At 47.5% G+C, this 25,953-nt stretch overlaps 2 non-coding genes and 1 pseudogene across 3 annotated transcripts; all 3 read left to right on the top strand.

The window, feature by feature from the left end:
• The first annotated feature begins 18,713 nt into the window (after positions 1 to 18,713).
• Positions 18,714 to 19,924, top strand: LOC144941853 (protein S100-A1-like; annotated as a pseudogene). Its single transcript, XR_013639277.1, has 3 exons — positions 18,714 to 18,773; positions 18,943 to 19,125; positions 19,707 to 19,924. The product of XR_013639277.1 is annotated as a protein S100-A1-like (transcript).
• Positions 19,925 to 21,135: 1,211 nt separating this feature from the next.
• TRNAA-UGC (transfer RNA alanine (anticodon UGC)) lies at positions 21,136 to 21,208 on the top strand. The gene has a single exon. It is a non-coding gene; the product is annotated as a tRNA-Ala (tRNA).
• A 784-nt stretch (positions 21,209 to 21,992) lies between these two features.
• On the top strand, positions 21,993 to 22,064 carry TRNAA-CGC (transfer RNA alanine (anticodon CGC)). Its single transcript has one exon. It is a non-coding gene; the product is annotated as a tRNA-Ala (tRNA).
• Positions 22,065 to 25,953: the final 3,889 nt, after the last annotated feature.

The following is a 25,953-nucleotide window of genomic DNA, read 5'->3' as shown; positions in this document are numbered from 1 at the left end:
AGCGGGAGACAAGGTTCTTGAGGAGGCACCTTCTTTATTCTCACTATCAGGTTCACAGGTTCGCCCTCGCTTCTCCCACGTCGTCTAGCCTAGCCTGGACACAACCCTGACCGTGTTACACCGACGGCGTCGACCGAGACAGCCAACAACTCTCCGGCCGCGCAATGTCCAGCGAAGACGGCAGCGACGAAAGCAGCGAAGGTGGCAGCAACGACGAGATGAGTCCACACTCAGAACCGGCAGCCACGAGCTCTCAGCTCCACCCTGGCCACGGCTCCCTTCTCGAACTATCTAGCGGGTTCCAGGGGCTTCCAGACGGGGTCTCTGTGACCCTTGTCCCTGTTCCTCCGCAATGCCGACACACCTGCATAAGTGCTCACCGGCGTGTGCACTGCTCGTCCACCGCAGTTGCCGTTGCTGGACAGCAGACGGCGCTATTACACTACACTAGTACAGCACACTGGTGTGTTGGAAAGTAAACCCACATCATTTACAATTGGAGTACGACGTTTCACCAGTAATTACAATGTTGTGGGCCTACTCTCTAACACACCAGTGTGCTGAACTTGTAACGAATTGGCATGTTTTGTTTAAGTGACAACCCTTACTATTTGCCTGTCGGGTGGTGGCGGGTTTAACGACATTTATATTTACGCGATCTAACCCAAAAAACCTCTGGATATTGGTATATTACTGTACATTGTGTTTATACTATAATGTTGATTTGAATCAATCACTAAATATACACGCATCAATCCTCCCTTCCTGGGAATGAGACAACCACATTGTTCATCAGCAAGGAATAACCTCACAACATCTCTGTGAGCCTAAACTCAACTTGAAGAATCCCCTTTTATTACAATTACATCATGACCAGTAACCAAAGAAGTGACACACAAACAAGCATAACCTGATTCACCTTTATTTGAGTTAAATAAGCAAATTGCACGATTTTAACAAAGGCAAATTATTGTCAATTTATGAACACAACTCTCATGCATTCAAAATACAGGTGATGCTTGTGCACACATCGCATTTTACAATAAACACATCTGTGACAATCATGGAACACTGTATACCGTACAAGTACTTTATTTACCGACTGAACAATGCCCCTTTGGGGCACGTATTAAAAAAAAAAATTCTGCTGGTCCATTTTGAAGACATTATTTCATTCAAACAGCAGCTCTTTTGGCAACTATAATGCACGGGACCTTATTGACAGGATCTGTTCGCCTTTTGGCGTTCTCTGGTCTGACACTGGTGCATGTTCACCAAAAGTACCGTGTGGCTAATGCGAACTTGAATCCTTGCAAAATGTATCTATTTGGTGTTTGAACATCTTAACACCTGTTGTATTGCCAGAAAGGGTAAAAACCTATTATTTTTTTCATAACTTTTATGAAAACCGACAAAAATAATACGTTTTCACCGTCACACATGAAACTTCGTATAGTGAAAAAAAATAACTATTCCATTACTATAATCTCACCAGCGTGGCAGCAGGGTGTGTTAGTGGAACAACCTACGTTTGATTCCCGGCAACAACTAAGTGGACCGTGACCCTCTCAACCGGTTCATGGCCTTCCCACCACCAACTAATACAGAGCACCGTCAACAATGTGGGGAGGCCTTCATCATCCTTTCATATATCAACGCTCATATATTATTTTACATTGCACAGCTTTTTAATATTTCACGAATTCCAAATTTTGATTTAGGTTGAACGTTGTCCTCTTCAGCCATCTTCGGACCTACAGATAAGACGTTACTGGAAGACAATCAATTCTCGACTGCGGGCGACTGCCGAAGACTCGCGTATTGTACGATCCGCGACGAATCCAAATTCCTGCTCAATTTTAAATGCATCGCCGTCCTTCTAAGGGCCGGGACTGAGTGGGCCAGTGGTCGGACCCTGGGAACCCCCGGACCCGACGTCCTTCTAAGGGCCGGGACCGAGTGGGCCAGTGGCCAGGACCCCAGGACCTTGGCTGGGTCGGGTCAGATAGCCTCCGCTAGGCCCCCCCTAGCCGGAAGGCTGAGATATAGAGTGGTCTCAGTAATAGAAGGCCACGATAGCCCGGAGGCTGTACCACTCCAGGTATCGGGTGGAAGGGGCCGTTACCCTTTTGTATTAGGGACCCTGTGTAAATTATTAAATAAACGTGTTGCGTCTAAAGAACTGTCTCTCCTCGTCTTGGACCTACTACACATTCACACGGGCTTTTTAAAATTTCACTCCCAGACAAAAACCATGGCAACTTATTTCTTCAGTCACTTCCTGTTGATTCGTGTTTTTCAGCAATAAGGTGATTTCTACTTAAGCTATTTTGGTAAATAACCCTGCGCTCCCTCCGCACTCCCTAAAACTCTCCCAATTCCTAACCCTTCCCCTCCCTGTTAAAAGGTCCTACAAATGTACCCCTCATTCACAAAACGTGAAGATGCAAATGTCCAGGATTAGTCAAATGTGCAAGAGTGAGTGAGTGTTCTGATGATGCGGCAGAGAAGCCCTGAGTGCCTTGAAGACTCGACTAGCAATGCAATGGCAACTCTGATTTGCAGTTGGCTACGTACCGTGCGAAAGAAGTTCCACATACATACATACAAATGAAATCGAGTCAATGAGAATTATCAGCTGCTCTAAAGGCCCGTCGTATCGACATCATATGCATCCAAGAAACGAAGTGGAGTGGAGCAAAGGCCAGGGAGATTGGAGAAGGATACAAACTGTTCTACAACGGTGAAAGAAACACCAAGAACGGCGTTGGAATCGCAATCAGCCAAAATCTACGAGACAACGTCGTGGCCGTCCACCGTGTTTCCGACCGCCTCACGTCCATCGAAATCGACTCAAACGACCGACGCCTCCGGGTGGTATCTTGTTATGCGCCGCAGTCTGGCTGCCCAGCAGATACCAAGGAGGAATTTTGGGAACAATTTGATGGACACATGCAATCGATAAACGGAGAAGAGCAGTTAGTAATTGGTGGAGACCTAAATGGACACGTTGGAAACGCCTGAGATGGATACCCTCGAAACCATGGTGGCCAAGGATATGGTACCCAGAACGATGAGGGAAACCGAGCCCTGGACTTTGCGGAAGCCCATGATCTTGTCCTCGCCAACACCTTTTTCAAGAAGAGACCGTCCCACCTCATTACGTACGCCAGTGGTGGGAGATCAACTAAAATTGATTACTGGCTTGTCAAGCGGGATAAGCTGAAAACGGTGACAAACACTAGTCATACCATCGGACAACATCGCCCCACAACATCGCATCCTGGTCATGGACATGAAAATGGACATTGGCCAGCGACATCGCCCACCAACAACGGGACAGCAGCGAATTAAGTGGTGGCAGATGAAGGAATGCAAGGATCAGCTGAGAGTCGCCCTCAATCAGATTGACGTGAACACCAACCGACCAGCGAATGCAATTTGGGAAGATCTCGCCGGCCAACTGTGCACAGCAGCAACGGAAGCACTGGGGCTAAATAAGCCGGGAAAACGCTTCATTGACAAGCAAATATGGTGGTGGAACAAAGAAGTGCAGCTAGCAGTGAAAAAGAAGAAGCTAGCTTTCAAGAAGTGGCGCCAAACGCTCGCAGATCTGGATTACCAACACTACAGAAACTGCAAATCGGCAGTGAAGCGAGTAGTAGCAGCGGTAAAATTAGCTCAATACGACCAACTGTATGTCGAACTGGACACCCCAGAAGGTGCCAATAAGATCTATCGACTGGCAGAGGCGCGCCATCGTTCAACTCGGGATATTGGTCAGGTTAAATGCATAAAGGATGAGAATCACAGCGCTTTCAGAGACCCGACCGCCATCCTTCAACGCTGGAGCGACTACTTCTCTGGAATCTGTAACCAGGAATTTCCCCACCCACCGATTATTAGCGCTGAACACGTCCTCGGTCCCGTTTTGCCTATCACCATCATCGAAGTGGAACAAGTTATCAAGAGAATGAAGAATGGGAAAGCGACTGGCCCGGACGATATCCCTGCTGAAACCTGGAAGATCCTTGGCAGGCAGGGTGCTGCCCTCCTTACCCAGCTCTTCAGCACCATCACGAGCACCGGGGAGGTCCCAGAAGCCTCGTCGACCAGCACGACGGTTCCAATTTGGAAGGGTAATGGGGACGTGGCAGAATGCTCGAATTACAGGCCAATCCGGCTCCTGTGTCATGCGATGAAGATTTTTGAGCGAGTTTTGGACACGAGGATTAGAAACATCATCACCCTATCACCCAACCAATGCGGCTTCGTCAAAGGATGTGGCACTACGGACGCCATATTCGCGGCGAGGCTCCTGCTGGAGAGGCACAGAGAGAAGAACAAAGCTGTGCACGTGTCGTTCCTAGACCTTGAAAAGGCATTTGACAGGGTCCCCCACGACCTCATCTGGCACTCACTTCGATCCCATGGAGTCCCTGAAACCTACGTGCATTGGGTGCAACTCCTACACAAGAACGTCACCAGTGCAGTCAGGTGCGCAGTGGGCATATCACCGCCATTTCCCATCAGCGTTGGAGTGCACCAATAATCGGCCCTGTCACCACTCCTGTTTATCCTGTGCATGGACACGATCACTGCTGACCTGCACACGCCCCTGCCATGGTCAATTCTCTATGCGGATGACGTCCTACTCTCAGATGAAGAGAGAGATGTGGAAAGACAAACGCGCATGTGGAAGGAACGTTTGGACGAAAACGGGATGAGGTTCAACATCAAAAAGACAGAGTATATGGAGTGTGGCCCCCAAACCGACGGCACCATCAGCATTGACGGAGAAGATCTGAAGAAAGTGACGGACTTTAAGTACCTGGGCTCCACCATCAGCTCAGATGGAAGCATCACGACTGATGTGAGGTCACGAGTCAATGCGGCATGGATGAAGTGGAGGCAAGTCACCGGAGTCCTCTGTGATCGGAAAATGCCGGATAGGCTGAAGGGAAAAATTTACAAGACCATTGTCCAACCGGTGGCACTCTATGGATCCGAGTGCTGGCCAGCCGCAACTGTACACGAACAAGCCCTCCATACCATGGAGATGAGGATGCTCAGATGGAGCCTTGGACTGACTCGATGGGATCGTGTCATGAACGAAGACGTTCGGAAGCGACTTAGTGTGGCCCCCATTGCGGACAAGATGCTTGAGGCAAGGCTTCGGTGGTACGGCCATGTGATGCGAAGTGAAGAGTCATCAGTGGCCAAGACTGCCATGCATATTGAGCCAGAGGGCCGCCGTCCACGCGGACGTCCGAAGAAGCGATGGATGGATCGAATAAAGGAAGACATGAAGACGGTCAACGCATCCCCCGAAGATGCCCTGGACTGAGCCAAATGGAGAAGACAATGCCGAAAAGCGGACCCTGTGCCACAGCGGGAGCAACGCTAGGAAGAAGAAGTGAATTATTAAGACAATTTATTTACATCTTGACTTTCGTGACTGCAGAAATTCATATTCTTTGGGTCTTTCGGTAAAGCCACGTAGATAGATCAAATAATAATAAAAAATAATAAAGATAAAAGTAACAAAAATAATAACAATATCACTACGTTTCGATCGCAACACAAGCAATCGTCATCAGCTGAGAAATAGTGTGGGAGCGCTGCTAAAGTAAGGAGTAATAAAGGTTTGGGATGGGTGCAGCCCAAGGATCAGTGGGAGGGGCTCGAGATGAAATTTGCATGTAAATGTAAGATCGGGTAAATCTTGACAAACGTAGTTGTGGGGGTGGCCATTGTATTGTGAGAGATTAGCATATCTAAGAAAGAAATTTGCTTGGAAATGTACAAACTGAGCAATCATGGGAAAGATGTTATTAACCAGTTTAGGTCATAACTGGCTGTGATGTTCCCTCCCTACCTATGTTAGCAGTTATTTTCGACTCTCCGAGTTACATTCACTAATACAGCCAGCGTTAGCTGTATTAGTAAATGGCGGCCTGCTATCTTTGTCCATCTCCATGTGGCAATGCTCTTGCCGAGCTCTCTCCGAGCTTACATTGACAAGCAAATTGTTTACATTGACATGCTAATCTCTCACAATATAATGGCCACCCCCACAGCTTCGTTTGTCAAAATTTTCCCGATCTTACATTTACACGCAAATTTAATCTCTAGCCCCTCCCACTGACCTTTGGGCTACAACCATCCCAAACCTTGATAACTCCTTAACTTGGCAGCGCTCCCACCATTCTCAGCAGCTCTCCCGCGATATTTCTCACCTGATGACGATTGCTTGTGTTTCAATCGAAACGTCGTGATATTGTTATTATTTTCATCTTCATAATTTTTTTATTATTTGATCTATCTACCTGGCTTTACCGAAAGACCCAAAGAATATAATTTATTTACAGTAAAAAATCATACGCAGTGTTGTAACCCTCCACCGCCCCACACAGCCAATTAGTTGCATAAACAAAACGCCAATTAGTTATTACTTCAGCTCACCAGTATGTTGGAAAGTAAATCCACAACATCATCGGGCAATTTGCCAGAATAGTGAAGCAATCCACCTGCTTCTAGTATTACATAGAGCAGGACGATGTCACCACTGAACCCAATCACATTTACTTAAACGATCTCACCCAAAAACTTTTATTATGAATATTGGTCGCGAAAGCCTACGTGTGTATCGGATTAATTGCTTATGTGGCATATGCTATTTTGTACAGACGGGACACAACATTAGCATACAACTAAAAGAACACAAGAAATATTAAATACTCTCAAACACAACTGTCGGCAGTTTCAGAACATGCTTGCCAACATTGGCACTCAATCGTTAAAATGTTGTGTAAAATAATGATTACTGGCCAAGACTAATTCGAGAATCCATTTAAATTGAGAGAAATAATTTTAACCGCTCTGACAGCCAGAGGCTTAGCGCGGCCTGGAAGCATATTATTAAGTAATACATCTTACAATTACAATTCCCTAAAGATGAAACACATATGAATTAACTGATTACTAATCTATTATAAAATTACAAGAACCCCCCCTCCCCTGCCTCCGATCTCTGCACGTGATTGGGTTCAGTGATGACGTTGTCTTGCTCTACATTTCAGACTGGAAGCAGGTGGATTGCTTCAATATTCTGGCAAATTGCTCGATGATGCTGGATGTAATTGCCAGCGAAATGTCGTACTCAAATTGTAAATGTTGTGAATTACTCTACCAATTCTAGATTTGAAGCTTTCGTGACTGCAATGATTCATATTCTCAGGTTTTTTCGGTAAAGTCACGTAGGTAAAACATTAAAAGTAATGAAAGTAAAATAAAACAAAACAAAAATAAAAATAAAATTCACGACGTTTCGGAGGCAACACAAGTCTCCGTCATCAGGTGGGACCGTCACAGCCAGATTAGCTGCATCAAGTGAAGCAATGATTCAAGATGTAATCCCTTATAAGCAAGTTGAAGGGGGGAGGAGAGGGGGGGGGAGTTCATCAGAATGTGGTAGCCAATGAATGGAACGTATCGGGAGGGAGGGGGGTGGGAGGGGGAGGGAGCCAACAAAACATTTGGCGACGGCTTGGACGCGGCTGCTGCGCACGCCAACACAATGGGCAGAGAGGGGGGAGGGGAGGTCTGATACACATGATAGAACAAAGGAACGAAAATGCCCATGTTTATACCAATGCAGGCTGAAAAATGAAGAGAGTACTGTTAAAAATAACTGGGGATGTTAACACTCGGTGAAGTAAATTAAAATAGTGCCTGTCAGATAAGATGGTCCAAAAAGTGTAATTAAGTCTTTTTTGCGTGGTTAATAACATCTTTCCAGTGATTACTGAGTTTGTACCCATCATCACGGTTGAAATTATGTCTGTGTTTGTATATTTGTATGGCTTCGTGTACAAACCTTTGATGGTAGCCAGGAGGCTTGCAGAGAACCTTGGTCTCGGAAAAGACAATTTCATGAGAGCCCGCCGAGTTGTAGCAATGATCGGCAACGGCCGAAGAATCAGTTCTGCCGTGTTTCAGATCTGACTTGTGCTCGCGGACACGATCAGCAACATGACGTTTTGTTTCTCCAATGTAGCAATCACCACAAATGCAACTCAATTTGTAGACTCCAGGATACTGTAAGTCAGGAACGACATCCTTCACAGATGGAATCAGTTCACGGATTTTATGCACTGTGCTGAATCGGACTTGGATCTTATGTTTGTTTAGAATTTTGGAGATCTTTTTGGTCACGCCTGCTATGTATGGTAACGTGATAGTTTTGGTCGGAGTTTCATGTGGTTGTTTCTGTGTGGTGGGAGAGACAGCTTGGCGGATAGTACGGTCAGAGTATCCGTTCATCCTGAGGGCCCGATGTACATGTCTTAATTCATCAGTCAGGTGGTGTTGGTCAGAAATGCCATGGGCTCTGTGGTATAGCGTTTTGATGAGAGAATTCTTTTGAGATGGGTGGTGGTGGGAATCCGGTTTCAGGTAGGAATCTGTGTGGGTGGCTTTCCTGTAGACAGAATGTCCCAAGGATCCGTCAAGCCTCCTCTTAAACAGAATATCCAAGAATGGTAGTTTACCGTCTTTCTCCACTTCCATGGTGAATCTGATAGATGGGTGTCTAGAATTGATGTGGTCCAAGAAGTGGTTCAATGCTGGGAGGCCATGTGGCCAGATGACGAAAGTGTCATCCACATATCTCTTCCACAGGGAAGGACGCAGGGTGGATGTCTGGATGGCGTCTGATTCAAACTTTTCCATGAAAATGTTGGCTATAACTGGTGACAAGGGGGAGCCCATAGGGGTACCCTCATTCTGTTTGTAGAAGGTGCCATTCCAGGTAAAATAGGTGTTGGTGAGGCAATGCCTAACCAGCGCAGGTACATCAGAATTCAATCCCTGTTGGACTAAGTCCTCAATTATTGTTAGGGTGTCCGGTACTGGGACTTTGGTAAACAAAGATACTACATCAAAGCTGACGAGAATGTCATCAGGAGATAGTACCATGTCCTTAACCATAGAGACTAATTGGGTTGAGTTGAGTACTGCCGAAGAGGTCTTGCCTGTGAAGGGGAGCAGAGTATCTGATAGAAAACGGGCTAGTTTGTACGTCGGAGAGTTTATCGTCGACACGATGGGTCGTAGCGGGGTGCCTTCTTTATGGATTTTAGGAAGACCATAGAGTCTGGGAAGTCTTGCCGCCGATGGTTTTAGAGAGGGACGTTTGCTTGGTTCGATTAGGGAAGTCGAACTCATGATGATACTGTTGGTTTTTGTCGTTAGGCTTTTAGTGGGATCGTTTTTAATTTTGGAGTAACTCCCATCAATAAGGTCCAGGATTTTGTTGTTGTATGAATCTTTATCCATGATGACCGTGGCATTGCCCTTGTCTGCCGAGAGGATGACTATATCATCTCTCTTTTTTAAATTCGCGAGTTCAGAGCGTTCGTTTTTGCTGATGTTACTAGTGGGTTTCTTAGCATTCTTGAGAATAGTAGCTATTTCAGCTCTTGCTACATCAGCATGGATGTGTCCTATGCCTCTGAGGGCTACATCAATCTGAGAAATCATATCCTCTACTGGTATATATTTAGGGGTGACGGCGAAATTTAGTCCTTTGGCCAGTACCGTTTTTAGATTGTCAGAGATTGGAATGTTACTCTGATTAATCACGGTCTTGTTAACATCCAGCTTTGCGATGTGTGGCTCTGGTTTCTTTTTAGATAGGAGGTTGAATTTAGAAATCAGGTTAGCTTTGCATTTGGCTGACATTGAGTCAGCAGAAGCAGAAGTCATGTTATCAACGTGGTTCCAAACACATCTAATGTTAACACAAAAAATGTCACCTTCTGATTGGAACCACGTTGATAACATGACTTCCCCCCCGGGGCTGGGAGACCTGTGAAGGAGACCACCATGAACATTAGTTCGTCGAGAATGCCCGAGGCAAACGCGCGATTCGCTCGCAAATCCCAAACCGACGCTCCGGGCTTCACAGCGAACACTTTAACATGGCTTTCGTTGCATGTGTGAACGCGTATGTGGGTACGTGTACATGTGTATGTTATCGTGAAGCAGCAGTGTAAAAGTTGGCGCGCTGCTTTATGAACTCAGTGACCAGAATTTAATGCCCCTCACGGCCAACACCAGTGACCATCGAGTCTCAAATTAGTACTTGGTGCGTGTTTAAACATCGCCACTCGGACACAAAAACTTGCCCCAGAAGTTTGTAAAGGCTGTATATGGGATCTGAGTCTTTACTACAGGTCCCAATGTGTTTGCATATGTAAGTCACTCCCTACCGATCCCTGGCCTGTCTTCCAATGGGCTGATGGCACCATGACCACTATCCAACGCTTGCTTGATGCTTCCTGGTCGAGGGACAGCACACCGTGTGGTTCCATGACCGTAGGGTCCGCGTTGACGAGTTCCTGCAGTTGGGGTAATAGGCAATCAGGATGCGGCCAACATCCATGTGTGTGGCCCCCGGTACCACCAGTGGTCCGCGACGGACCACCAGGTGGTCCATGGAGCTGTGATGCAAACGCAGGTTGAACTGGAAATAATTAATGTTCAAACCTTTTGTTTTGAACATTAAACAATACTTAAAACATTATTTTTTGGTAAACTACCCTGATTAAACTACACTAACCAAGATCTAAATGCTGCCAATAAAAATAAAAACCTTTCAGCTGCATTTAAATATTAAAAAATGTATGTTCTGGTCATATTCATCATTCTGTATGACTGACATTAAGAGAGAAGGAGAATGCGTTTTGTCACAAGAGTGAGAGGTTGGCGGGACAAAAAAGCTTGAGAAACACTACAGATATATATTTACCAGCTGGAGAGGCAGAGGGGTGCAAGGGTCGCTGTGGAGGGAGCCATCATCGCTGGAATCGATGACAGACGAGTCTGCCAAACACTTGGAGGACTCGGACTGTGACGGGTAGCCACTGCTGCCGTCGCTGCTGTTGCCACTCCCGGTGCCAGCGAGGTGGATGGTGATGTTGCTCAGGGTCAGGCTGGTGGCCATGGATTCATCCACAAGTGCGACGGGAGCATCCCAGTCCATTGCTGTCTGGGCGGTTGTTCCTGTGACAAAACGACCCCATCGCCTCGTCACTCACGTGCTCTCGCGGTGCCCGAGAAGGTGGCATCACAGAAGAACTTTTCAAAACCGCTTCAATTTGAGCCTCGCTGTCCACACTAGGTGCACTGCTTCAACACGCCTTACCTTTAAGGGTACCACGGTGGCGAAATGTTAACTATCCTGCCTGGTATATAAGTGGTCGTGGGTTAAATCTCGACCCTGACCCCTGTGGTATATATGCAGTTTGCATGTCTCTCCCCGTGGTCACATCGATTTTTCTCCGAGTCCTTCAGTTTTTCCCTCCAGATTTACAATCAACATCACGCGTTTAGCATCACCTGAGACCGGGCAAGTCTCTGACCGCGCGCCGTACCCCCCCACCCCTGTCCCTCGCAACCATGCCAAGTTCAATCTCCTCACCTGGTCTGCTGACCTTGTGGGGAGAGATCCTATTGCGCCTCCATCTGTTGACAAAGGGCCATTTGGACACCTTCTTGTGATCTCCTGCTCCCGCGCTCCACTCCTTCTTCTTTTCTTCCTCCTCCTTCAGCTCCTTGGTGGCAGCAACCGCGGCTGCGTCCCGCCACAGCTGCTGGATGCTCTGGTGCACCCTCACCTGAGTCTTATAAAGTTTAAACTGGGCCTTCAGGAGGGCCTTTTCAGCCACCGATTTACGCGGCCCCTTGCGACAGAAGCCGCCCCAGCAGGACAGGCTGGTCTCCTCCTCCTCCCCCGGCAGGTTGTCGCCAGGCGAGAGGTCGCAGCATGTTGCGGTGGGCATGTCGCCAATATCCGGTTGCCTGCAAACGTAGACGGAATGCATTTGGGGTCACAGTTGCTCGCAGGCTGTCGTGCCGACAGTCACGAGGAACTTTTCAATCACACTCGAATCATGTGAAATCAGAATCTTTATTTATACTGGAGGAATCCGATGAGCTATGAAGCTCTTTTTCACAGATGTTCAATTGGAGGCGGGTCAGAACGTTACAACAACAATACAAAAGCACGATAGGAGTGCAGAGTGTAGAAAAAGGTAAACAAATCACTTTAAAAATATACGAATAAAACTAAACTACAGTAGACCCTTCCACATCGCGGGGGTTAGGGGTGCAGGTCCCCCGCTATCTGGAAAAACCGCGTAAAATGTTTTGGTCCTTTGGGTCCCCTTGGCGAGCGAAGTGAGCACCTCTAACCGAGCCCCCCCCTCTCCCCGATAAAACATTTTAAATTATTATTTTTTGGGGTGTTTTTAATGCTATTTGGGATGGGTATTTGGTCGTATATGAAGGTCAGTGTTAAGTAAAACTATGATAAAAAATAAAAATGAAATAAATATGAGAACAATAATAGTATAATAAAACACAGTAAAAATCGCTAGTCAACTATACAAATATATGGTACAGTACTTGGCCATACAGTACAGTGTACTGATTTAAGGTCATTGCTAAGTTATCTCTACATTTCCAGCCTTTGCGTGTCGTCTGCTGGCTTTCGTGTTCTTTTCGCGAATTAAAAGCTAAAAGACATTAATATTATACAGTACTGTACATATATTTAATGCATTTATGAGTTTCTAAACCTTTTGAGTGTCGTCTGCGGCTTTCGCAACACTCCCAAAACTCACTAAAACTTCCCATTTAATGTCTTTTGCCGACCCCGCGATTTATCGAAACCGCGATGGCGAAAGTGGCGGTGCAGAAGGGTCGACGGTCTCATCAAACAGGAGGAATTCACGGTGCAACGCATCTCATCTGTTAAACATCTGCAGGCAATAGGATTGTCATCGATTGATCCTGCCTGCAGACATTGGTAGGTCACAGATAATGATGAAGATAAGAGAGCAGCAGATGAGGACAGAGCAGCAGAAGAGCAGAGCGCTGTGGATGATGACGGTGGTGGGGGATTAAATGACTGGAAGCCTCCTCGCCTGTGTCCGTGTGTTGGTGAGGAGTGTCCACTACCAATAGAACAGCAACTCGTGTCTCCCTTCTGCGTCTCCATGTGTCTGCCTTCTGTGTCTCTGTTGTGTGCCCGTGTGTCTACGTTGTGTCTGTGTGTCCCCCGTGTCTCCCTTGTGGTGCCCAAGTGTCTCCCCCCCCCCCCCTCACGGTGGTGTGTATCAATGTTTGTCCCTCTGAAGGCAACGCCCGACCTGACATAGACACGGCCACAACAGAGTACCCGGGTGTCCTGTGCAGGGCTGTCTCACTCACCCACTGCTGAACACATCTCACAGCCGTCTTTGTCTCTCCCCAGTGCCGTCTCACGCTCACTCACCTCGGTGATGTTTCTTCCATCCTTCGACCGTCGTCGGCGAGGTTCTTCACTCAAGCAGGGAGAGCGAGTCGAGTGAGAAGGCCTCAGGGAGTCTCGGAGTCTCGGAGAGTCGCGGAGTCGTCGGCTTCAGCTTCTTCGCGGGAGACTTGAATCTTCAGAGTGGGCGTCAGTTGGTCGTGACGTCACTCGACGGTGGGCGGGGCTTGTGTCTGTAGGGGGGAGGGGCTGCGGGGGGGGGGGCGGGGATGGTGGGGAGGGGCGGGGGGCTTTATCAGCTCGTTGAGTTTTGCGGTTTGAACCCGTCAGGTCGTCCTGGTTAATACTACGGGTGTATTCAAACTATACTAAACTATTTTTTATTTCGCCAGGTAAGGCCCACTGAGCTACATTTTTACAAGCGATCTGGCTATCACAAATGATAGCTCAACGAAGTGGCTTATTAAGTGGAAATGTATAGCAGACAAATACTCGAAACGCATGTTGATTCTAAATGTGAAAGGAACAAAGACCCAGAAAAAAATTACCACGGGGTGATAACATACAAACTCAAAAATTGCAGCAGGCGTCAGAGTCATGATCAAACCCACGACCCCCTGCATACCAGGCGAGCGAGATAACATCTCACCACGTCGGCGACCAGAAAACGAGCTGACCGCCACGCTGCCTGACCATCGTCGATCGTCCATGGGAGCGATCGGCATCATCATTTGCACGACAATTTATTTTAACTTGGTATTTTTTCGACAGTGGTGCTGGCACGCCTGGACCTACTGTCGCTCATAACATCACTGTAAGGTTGTTTATTTTAGCCGGGCGGTGGTGACTTCGAACGCCGGTAATCCAGCACCGTGGAGGCAAGGGTTGGTGGATCGCACAAATGCTGTGAAACTCTCAACCCCTTGGCGTCAATGAGGCACCATACCCTGGCTCGCCAGGAGAAGGCAGACCAGCAAACATGTACGCCCACGTGTTCCATCTGTACGGAATAAAGTTTTGCCTCGCCTTGCACACGCCGTGGGTTTTCTTTGGGCGCTATGGTTTCATCCCACACGTGAACGCTCATTATGTGGCCGAGAACACCTTCGTATATAGAGGGCAGCAGAGCTGGTGGCTGCTGTCTGCAGCTCCTCTCTCTCTCTCTCGTCGACGCGAGCGGGCGAATTCCGTGCAACGGCGTCCACGCAACTTGTTTTTTTGTGTTAGATCGCGTTAATAGAAATGGGCCCTTAATCATGGCTGTCGCCTGATGAAGCTGGTTGTAATTACCAGATACACATTGGAATCGCATTCTATACATATTGTATGTTTGCGCTCCAACACATCGGTGTTCCTAACTAATAACTAATTGGCAGGTTTTGTTGGCCACTGTTGCAGAGATACGAAAGCTACCCAAAAGAGCACTTTTGAATAAAGTGTTGCCGTCACATGACCCACTCACGTTTAGGTTTGCCAACTCTTCACTGAAGATATTGCGGGAGATTTTTAAAATGAATCAATTTCCTTAAAGTATCCAATTAAAAGCTATCGGGTCGCTTTTAAATCGTCACCAGAAGATTGAGGGAGAGTTGGTAACCCGATTTTCGTTCCCTCTTTGTGAAGCTGTCCAGTCATCTCAACCTGCTGTGTGGTACGGAATGGGACAAGAACACAACTCAGAATAACATCTATCGTCTTTTGTTTAGCTGGCCTGCTCTCTCGTTACGATCATGACGGGAAAGAGGACGGGCTGACGATACAAGCAAGGCATAATGGAAGTCGTGTCTTCCTGCTGTTTGAGCAGAAGCAGCAGCACACCTTTGCGAATTGTCATTTATATGCGATGTGTCTATACAAAGTCAGAAACCTTAGTGAATAGTTCATTAGCCCTGGTGTCATCGGAGTTTGTTCATGAACTCGCCAAAAGCAAGGGGCTATATCTTCCCATTTTCCAGCTGGGCTGGTTCAATCCTCTGATGGCCTCTTCATAACCTTGGATATCTAGTCTCAGAGATCCATGCTGTTGTTATAAGAACCCACCACTCGCTTGAGCGGATCTATGCTTCATCTTCGTGCAGCGAACCAACATGAGGAACTTCATGGGTCAATAAAAGCCAAATCAAGGCAATTGTTTCACTTCTGCTAAGTGGCCCTCATACAAACGTGATATAACTCGACAACTTAGAAGGAGTCCCAATGCCCTGAGCAGTAAAGTTACGTACACAAGGCTGTATATGTTCGAGCTACAGCTTGACCTCTGTGAGCTATAGTTCATATGATTTTTGCGCAGTGATAACAGTAATTGTACAGTTTTGTTGTTGCATAAATGACTTTATACAACAGTAGAAAATTTCAACTCACGGGCAAGTTTGTTTACCTCACACTCCAGATAATTTAATATGGATTTTTTTTTAACATCAACTGATAATTGAAAGTTTACAATCCAGGAATGTGTAACATCGAATACATATCCACAGAACCGCTTGTTCGCTTCATGAACACTTTAATACTGGTAGGAACGAAGTGGACCAGCCTACAATAGATTATATCGTCCGTCCGTCCGTCCGACCGTGTAGCAACATCGCCCCCTACTGCAAACACTTGGCATGACCCTACAAAAACCTTTAGACTCAGTGACGCTTTTCTGGCTAAACAAGTGTAACATTCCCTTATAATTCCCTCAGATAGCTTTTAATTAAAACATTTAAATTAATGAGGCTTTCCTGGCTAAACAAGTGTAACATTCCCTTCTAATTCCCTGAGATAGCTTTTCATTAAAACTTTTAAATTCAAATTTTACTCACTGCGCCCTAAAGCCTACAGCTAGGCATAAAGCCTCGAACTACGCCTATCACTTTCCCTTCGTATCGTACACCCGCGTGTGTGCAAGGGAGTTAATGTTTAACAATGTTACATTCCCTGATGCTTTTAAATAGAAACATTTAAATTTAAAGCTTTTACATAAATAATAAAAACATTTAATTTTAAAATTAACTCACGGCGGCCTAAAGCCTACGGCTAGGCCTAAAGCCTAGAACTAGGCCTCACACTCTCCCTTCGTATCGTCCGATTCGGTGTAGCAACATCGCCCCCTACTGCAAACACTTAGTAGGACCCTACACAAACCTTTAGACTCAGTGGGGCTTTCCTGGCTAAACAAGTGTAATAATACATTATGTTTATATTCTTTGGTTAGTCGTTCCTACCAGCCCACCCCGCAGGGTCCTGTTTATCGGCAGACCTCGTTTAGCGTGACCCTGAGGAACTCTGATTCGTTATAGCGCTTTTTGTCCTGGAGCGAGAACACACAGCAGGGCAGGCTGAGCCAACCAAAATCCACCCCCACGATTCCATTGTCACGATTTGTGGTCACAATGAAATTTTTGAAATTTATTTTTGCTTTAAAATGTATAACAGTGCATCTACCCGAGTGAAAACTCACGAGACCAGGATAGAGTCGCGGGCTCATTTAAAAGAATCCACACCACAGAAATGTAGACCGAGGACATCACGATGACCCAGTTTAGGAGCGCAGAAGCTCCAACCTCGTCGCTTACTGCTGCCTTGTAAGAGTACTGTATTGAAATTATTAACTTACATTTCATAGTGGAGACCTACACATGACACAGCATGTGATACTGTGTTGTGGCGTGTCTGTGTTGCATATTAAAACTTTGGCAGAGCGAGTAACGCTGAAACTAACATTGCTCCCAGTCACATGGAGCCGTTGATGCAGTTAAATACATTTGTATACAATTTCACATCTTGTATAAAATCTATTATAAGGGAGGTTGGATTTGAACCCATGATCTCGTGACTGCTGCCGTCTTGTGGCGAGGGTTGTAAAATATTTATGAACTTAATTTAATTACAATTTTCTTAAAAGTTAAAAAGAGGGTACATCGGCCTTGACGGTACTGAATGAAGTTACAGGCAAGCGACGCCTTCTCACCCATAGCGAGTGGATTGATTGGTAATAGAAGCCCTCCTACAAATTTGGTGGCTCCCGTAAAATATGTTAGACCCCCCTTAATAAAAATGCTGCGGGCTAAAAATATTATTATGCTCGTAAATACGGCAACAAATGACGAGCTAAATAACATTGGTTATTCAGTGAAAAAATATATTACGGAGGTTGGATTTTAACCCACAGTCTCGTAATTGCCACCCACTTGTGACGAGGGTTGAGTGTTGCATTCTGTGCTGATTGTGAGTCCTGGGGTGTCTTACCACACTACTGAATTACTGTTATAGGAACCTTATGGCGGGACCCCGGGGTCCCGAATAAACGGGAGTGAAAATCGTAATTAATGTATGTTTGGCGACTCGGTCCCACCGCGCACATAAACGCCGCGACCCACCTGGCGCGGATCATTCTGTTGTCATGTCGTCCAAGCGCAGCGAGGACGAATGTGCAGAAGAAACACAACTTTGAAACTTTGATTAGCGCATCGTGTCGATCTCCACGTTATGTTAGCGAAGGCAGGCTTTATGAACTAGTGATATAAAACCCTTTGCCAAGCTAAACATCAATTCGGCCTCTGTTTGTTCATTCCTCAGCCACGCGGGGGCAACACGAGTCTTGCCGCCTGTGACGGCATCCCAGCGCCTCATGGGAGACGCGTGCCAACTCCACCAATGACGATCAGGCTGCCCTCAATTATGGTCGTTCGTAGTTCTAAGGGGCCGTCCATAAATGACGTCACGCGATCTTTGACGATTTTTGACCCCCCCCTCGTCACACGGCGTCACAAAAAGTCAGACCCCCCCTCAAATATGACGTCACAAAGCTCTACCCCCCCCCCCCCCCAAACATCGTGATCAAATACCTGTGGTGTACCTGTTACAATGCTGGGTGGTTCAACTGCCGCTCGGGGAGATCGAACCCGAAGACCTCTGCATTACACATCCGGTGAGCAAACCTTGACACCACGGCAGATCCACGTACATGTGGACATATCAGTCAAATCCTGCAGTGAAAACGCGGGCATCTCATTTGCGTACAAATATTACAGCAGGGGTTGTGGTGTCGGCTGCGAGTGACGATGTAGATTTAATTTAATTCGTCCCCGTGCAAACTCCTCCACTCCCTCCATCAAGCGCCCGCTTGATGACAATGTCGGGGCCGCTTGGCACGCGCCTCCCAGTTCATTGTCTGTTGATGTTGTTGCTACTGTGCTCTGGCATCACGGACTTCGCTTGTAAATTAGCCGGGAAACGAGATAAACGGGACCAATCAAAAAACATCATCACTCAATCGCACAATGAGAGCGAGCAGGTGTGAGTGGTGACGTCACTGGACGCGCTTCATAAAAGCCGCAACGGGTGGAAGCAGTCGTCGTTAAAGCTGCAGACGTCTCTTGCAGGTGCCGCGACTGCCGCTGTGTTGGGCAAGATGCCTTGTGTAGTTGGTATCTCTGCAACGCGCGGGTTTTGCCTGGGTTCGTGGAGAGCAGTGCGCAGCGCTGGTTGAGGTTTAGACCAGAAATTGTTTGGAACAAAACTGGGGCGCTACGTGATTGATTTTCGCTCGTTTTGTGGTTCATCATTCTAGTGCGTAGAGTGAGGTGCCGTGTGCATTGTCTTCACATGATTGAAGACTGTCTCGTGTCGTGTCCTCGCAGATTCCTCTTGCGTACTAACTCGACCGTGCATCGCTTGCTAAGATGAGCGACCTCCATGCAGCCACCCTGAAGCTCCTGTCCACCTTCAATGAACTCGCCCGCGACAGTGCTGTGAAAGATTGTCTGAAGAAGGAAACGTTCAGGAGCTTCCTGAAGGGGGATAAGGGCAAGAGTCTGATCCAGGTGAGATGTGGTTTTGCTATTCGTATGGACCTCTGTTCATCCCATTTTTGAGTCTCCGGATGTATCCTTTGAGCTTGTACCCTCTCCGTTATTCTGTAATAATAAAGCTTTCTGGTTTGCATCCCGTAACTATAAATATCAGTTAAACCGGACATGGCCAATTGGTAGGGTTTGTCACGTAAACCGTGCTGATTAGCTGCTACTTTAGCACACCGCTGTGGTGGAGCGTAAACTTCCAACTTGGACTATTGAGGTCGCCATTTAGCTGATTTACAATCGGCTTCAGGAGGCGATGGTCAGAATTGTGCAGTGGTGTTTCGGACGTAAAGAGATGGTATTTGACCTGGGCCTAATCGGGGGGTGCATTAACGGGGGTAGGAGGTTAATAGTGTTCAGTTCGAACGGACCTTATTAATTCTGAGGAGAATGCAGTACGTATTGTGGTTGGCTTATTCAGTTCATCAGCATGGTTGAATGACCTCCATTTGGCACGCCATTACGCCGTGTATAACTTGCTGTAGATTTTGCCCGTGTTCTGCGGTCCAGTCCTTTCTAACCCTTGCTTTTGTGATTCCATTCAGAATCCCGTGGATGGGTTCGTGGTGAGCCGCATCCTGAGGGACCTTGGTGATGACAAGGATGGGGAAGTCGACTTCCTCGAGTTCGTGATCACGATCGCGGCCTTGAAATTCTGCTGCCACCCGAACTTCCGAGCACACCACGAGCGGAATGGCAGGACCCACGCGCTGCGCGCATTCCAAGTGTAACGCGCCTGTTGCATGATACGCATACTATGAAATAAACGGTTTAATCACATCAACGTGGCGTGCTTGTGAACTTCATACTCTAGGTATAGAAACACGCACAGTGGTTAACCATGCAGTGTCCTTTTGAAATGCCCAGGATGAGTAGCGATATGGAATGTGCCAGGAATCAATTTCCTGCTTGCAGTTCTGGTTTCACAACTGGAAGGATTAATATAGCTATGACAGCGCTACGTGACGTCGGATAAGCTGCACTACTTTTTTCATACCTCCGTTTACACTCCCTGCGTATTTGCGTGGGATGAAGCTTTTGATTAGCAAGTGACCTGAATTTCTTGCACATTCTTTCCAAGCCTTTTGATCTGTAACATCGACAGCAATGCTGTAAGTGTGGCGTTGATACAGGTAGGAACAATGTTCCACATTGCCCACCAGGGATTTTTTTTGTCTGTCTGTCGTGCATAAATAAATAATATAAACAGCTATTTGATTGGTGGAGACCTGCCGGGTACGGAGAGGGGAGGTGCCTAAGGGAGGAGGGGGAGGGGTCTAAGGAAGGGGGTAGTCAGGAGAGGGGCCTGAGGGAGGGTCAGCAGAGGGGCCTGAGGGAGAGGGGGTAAGGGGAGGGACCGATAGTTAAGGGGGCTGACTACCTGTCTGGCTGCCAGCGTGGTGGGGATGTAGCTCCGGGGGAGAGCGCACGCTTTGCATGTGTGAGGCCCTGGGTTCAATCCCCATTATCTCCATGTCGGAAGCTTTTATTTAAATCCTTTTTCCAACAAAGGTTGAATTCCAAAATCAATTGTGTTTGTCAGTGTCCATGTAATAGGGGTGCACATGATCTCTCGTAAATATGACCCTATATGAACGATACCTTTGGATGAATTTGTGTTGATTTCAGGAACTTGCTATTTGTATAACTAGCGATGCACACAGTGATCAAATGGTCTACTTACACATTTGTAGATGAAAGCAAGTGCTTAAAAGTATCCAGAACACTTTAATTCCGAATTAAATATTTCCAAGAATAAATAATTTGGGACAGCATTATAGTAACCATCCACATGTATTCTTGTTATTTCTTTTCGTTTCAAAGAAATACATTTTGCTTGGACTCTGTGCAGACTCGATGTGTCCAGGGTCCAGGGCCAACAGGAGAGTGAGTGGGGTGACAAGAGAGAGGAGGAAGCTGATGACAAAGTTTCACCCCGTACCTAGGTGGAACTGCGCCCTGGTAGAACCAGAATGGGGATGTAGCTCAGTGGTAGAGTGCACGCTTTGCATGTGTGAGGCCCCGGGGTCAATCCCCGGCATCTCAATGTAAGTTTTTATTTAATTTATGTTTCCAACAAAGGTTGATTTCCAAAATCAATTGGCTGTGTCCATGTCCCTGTAATCGGGGTGCACATGAACTCTTGTAAACACATTCCTGCGGAGGGAACTGGAAGGAACGCTGGGTTGCTCGGTCAATGGCCAGGGTCAACGGCGGCGTGGTGTATTTCGCAAATATGGGCAACTGTGAGGGCGGGCACAAGCCGGCGTGAGTCGGTTAAACGTTGAGTTTTATAAGGGCACCACGGGGTGACCAGCCCTTCCCCACCCTCCCCTTTCCACCCAGCCCCACCCCTCCCAATTTTGGATTCCCGACGGACGGACGGACACAATAATCCCCTGTGGGCTGGTGGAACCAAGTGCTTCCTACCAGTATAACTATATGAACGATACCTGAGGGTGAATTTGTGTTGATTTCAGGAACTTGCTATTTGTATAACTAGCGATGCACACAGTGATCAAATGGTTTACTTAAAATTTTGGAGATGAAAACCAGTGCTTAAAAGTATCCAAAACACTTTTTTTTATTTCCGAATTAAAATTTTCCAAGAATAAATAAATTGGGAAAGCATCATAGTATCCATCCACATGTATGCTTGTTATTTCTATTTCTTTCAAAGAAATACATTTTGCTTGGACTCTGTGCAGACTCGATGTGTACAGGGCCCAGGGCCAACAGGAGAGTGAGTGGGGTGACGAGGGAGAGGAAGAAGCTGATGACGAAGTTTCACCCCGTACCTAGGTGGAACTGCGCCCAGGTAGAACCACCATGGGGATGTAGGTCAGTGGTAGAGCGCACGCTTCGCATGTGTGAGACCCCGGGTTTAATCCCCGGCATCTCCACGATGTGATATTTTTCCAGTGGACAATTTTACTTTAAAGAATATGCGTGGCCTGCACAAAACGTCTGCTTGTTTTCATTCGTTATGGTTGCTGAGCATAGATCCAGAAGACCAACATGTCATACGGTCAGCAATGAACAGCACTACAATCAAAGTTGTAGTCGATAAGAGTTAACATGTTTATGGCATTCATATTATAGTTTTTTTCGGTCAAGTCACGTAGAAGGAAAATAATAAAATAATAAAAATATTAAAAATAAAATTATCACGACGTTTCGACTGCAACACAAGCAATCATCAAGTGTGAAATCAAAATATTTATGGAAATTAGCAAGATAAGTAGAATTGAAACCGTAGGATGGACTTCCAATTTGAGCAGTGCATGGAGGAAGCCGATAGAAAAGTGTTGTGACCTGCCGAGTGGTGGTCGAACGGAGTGGATGAGAAGAAAATCAGTCTGGAGTCCTCATCGCTGAAGGATAACTCAACGAGTGGAATTATACAAGTAGGAACAACAGTTTCACACTGCCCACCAGGGATTATTTGTCTGTCGTGCATCGCCCCTCCCAAACATGTACGTTCAGAGATTGGTTGAAGTGCATCACGTGACCGCGAGCTTTCTATCGTGCACGAATGTGCTGTCCAACCAAGTTCCTACCTGCCCACTCCGAAGGAACGTGTTATTGTTAATACAAGTATTGCCAAGATCGTTATCTATTTATACCCCCCCCCCCCCAACATTACCGTAATCAAAGCCACGTTCCCACAACTGCACCATAACTGCAACACTATAGGGACAACACACCACCAAGGTGTGCTAACGAATGTGGCCTAAATGCCACCCCCCCCCTAATTAGAACCGTTCCAAATCTGAAATGTGGGGGTGGGGTGGTTGCATAAGATTGGTTGCACTTCAAGGTTTAGGCACATTTGAAATAAAAATAACGGTTTGGGTATTAGACATTTCGGTTTACCCCATAAAGTCGTGTTAAGCATGTTTCGCTCAAACATCAAGTCTGAAATCCGGAAAGTGGACCCATGATGACCTCAAACATGTTGGTGCATGGCCTTCACTTTTCTGTGGGAATGTGGGCAGAAAACGGATGTGCTTTATTCAAACCGAATTCCTTTCATCCCGCAGGACTACTTCACCTTAAATATTTTAATTATTGAGCGATAGTTTCATCTGGTATAACGCCAATAAAGACTAATTACAATGAAGGCAAAATTGTCAATTCGTTGAACCTCATGGCAGGACCCCGGGGTCCCGAATAAACACAAGTCAAAATCGCAATTTTTTTGGCGACTCCGTCCCACCGCGCACCTGGCACGGATCATTCTGTTATGTCGTCCAAGCGCAGCGAGGACGAATGCGCAGGAGTAACTCAACTTTTATACTTTTGTAGTGCCATAAGAGGGGAGGGGCTGATCGGGGCTCTGGGACCCTAGACAGATAAGCCCTCGGCGCCAGGCGCTAGGATCCCAGGCACCCCAGACAGTTAAGCCCCTTGGCGCCACCAACGGGGGGGCTGTGTGTGCTCTGTGGGATATCTGGGGGCGCAGACAACCCCACCCCTCGTTGGGGACGAGGCATAAAAGGGCAGCTACCTGGCCGATCGGGGCCAATCGCAGCTCAAGACCCAAGACCCGCCAGCCAGCCAGCTTAGGATCCTGGACCCCCTCGTCCCGCTTGTCCTTTTAAGGGCCGGGACGCTGTGAGGGCCAGTGGTGGGACTCTGGGACTCCCGGCTCTACGTCCTTGTAAGGGCGAGTTCCGAGGAAGCCAGAGTCCAATCCCGCACCTTGGCTGGGTCGGGTCAGGTAGCCTCCCCTAGGGTAATTGTAGCCGGAGGACCCCAGAGCGTAGCCAGAGTAGTGTATCTAGGCTGTGTACCTAGGCTGTGTACCTAGGCTGTAACAGAGTATCAGGACTGTTGGAGTGTTGTATTGTAATAAAGAAGTTACCTCTACAAGTGTTTCCGGAACCCATTACACTTTGACTAGCGGCAAGTACTCGGCGTTGCCCGGGCGAAAAAGGCCGACACACACATGGACTTGCACAGACATCGACCCACACACAAACACATCTACTTACACCAGGCATGTCCAAAGTCCGGTCCGCGGGCCAATCACGGCCTGCGGTCAGATTTCATACGGCCCGCAAGCTTCGGTCTTATAATGTGTTATTTATGGCTCGCTAGCTCTGTCAGAATAACTACATCATAAAACTTTAAAGATATAATTCCTCCTTTCACCACACGGTGGCAGCACCATTCTAATGCTATCTGGCTCTGCATCCGTGCCGCGAACCCTTCTCGAATAATTTTTACGGTGACGTAATATATCACAACGATGTGAGGTGGCTAAGTCGGGGGTCTGCACTGCAACGATTTTTCTCTCTCAAAGAGGAAATTGGACATTTTTGGGTGAGAAGGGACAACCAATGGAAGAACTGTCCGATCCTGTATGGCTGGCAAATCTGGCTTTTTTGGTTGACATAACAAAGCATCTGAATCTTCAAGGAAAAAATGCAGTGGTGAGCCAGCTATACGCTCGCATCAAAGCCTTTGGAACCAAACTGCAACTTTTCCAAAGACACTTGTCCCACACAGAGCCCTGCACCGCGCACTTCCCAGCTTTGAGAGGTCATTGACAGTTTCTCACAGGACAACATCGATGCGCAAATGAAGAGTTATGCAACAGCTATCGCATTTCTTTCTGTGGAATTTAACAAACGCTTTCGGGACTTTGCAGTTATTGAAGAGGACATGTTGCTTTTCTCTTGTCCCTTCTCCGTGAACCCTGATGATGCGCCTCCACAGCTGCAGCTGGAGCTCATTGAGCTGCAGTGTGACGATGAGTGCCGCGGAAAACACCAACAGTGTTCTCTTGTTGATCATAATCAACGATTTTTGGGTTTAGATCGCGTTATTTATAAATGTGTAGGGGTCTTACGGAGGAAATATGTGTCGAGCTGATATGTATGGGATCCTACGGGAAACTAGCACAGTGGGCGGGGCTACGTCAGTGCACGGGCAGGTGCCCTCTACGACGTCCGCGCTTCGGACGTTACGATCCCCCGGGGCCCCACCCCTCAGGGAGGGGGATGTATAAAAGGGGAATGTATCGGGGGGCTAGGGAGAGTTGGGTTAGCTAAGAAGAGAAGACGGAAGACGTCCGAGATAGAGCCCTGGTCTCCCCCTGGTACGCCGTCCTTGTCAGGACCGCGCAGGCTCGAGCCAGTGGCGTGGTGCGAGAGCCAGAGCCAGTGTTGGTCTGGACTCTGAGTACCGGGCCCGACTGACCAGTGTCGGGCCAAGATAGCCTCCCCTAGTCCACGAGAGGAGGACTCTGAGGCAGGCTAGGGTTAGCTAGGAGGTGTGTCCTCAGATAGACGGGTGAGGGGGCCAATACCCCCTCAAGTGTGTATGTCACAACGTTTGTTGTAATAAACCTCAGTGTGCCTCAACCCCGGGTGTCGACCTGTATTCGACGGTACTACATCTGGCGTCAGAAGTAAACAACAACGAACATGGACACGCGCCGAACAGCTCGGGCCGGGGTGCAGGAGGCGGAAGACACCGCGGGAAGTGCGGTACCAGAGACGGCTGATGGGGGCAACGAGCAGCCGGGACCGAATGCGTCCTTATCGGGGCATCGGGAGGAAGGGGAGTTGCTGTCCGACGGGCTGCGGCTGGCGCACGCGAGGTTGGCGGAGCTGCTATACGCTGCTGCCGCCACACTCGAGACCATCACTCGGCTGGGGGCTGCTGGACCACCGCGGGGCGACGACAGCCGACGGCCGTTGCACCTTCCCGCCATTTCTACGGACGGCACTTTTGAAAGTCCCGCCATCGCCGCAGCAGCTGCCGAGGGCGTGGCCAACCTCA

Source organism: Lampetra fluviatilis, chromosome 25 (genome assembly GCF_964198595.1).
Source record: "Lampetra fluviatilis chromosome 25, kcLamFluv1.1, whole genome shotgun sequence".
NCBI lineage: Eukaryota > Metazoa > Chordata > Hyperoartia > Petromyzontiformes > Petromyzontidae > Lampetra > Lampetra fluviatilis.
This window is presented reverse-complemented; position numbering and strand designations above follow the sequence as displayed.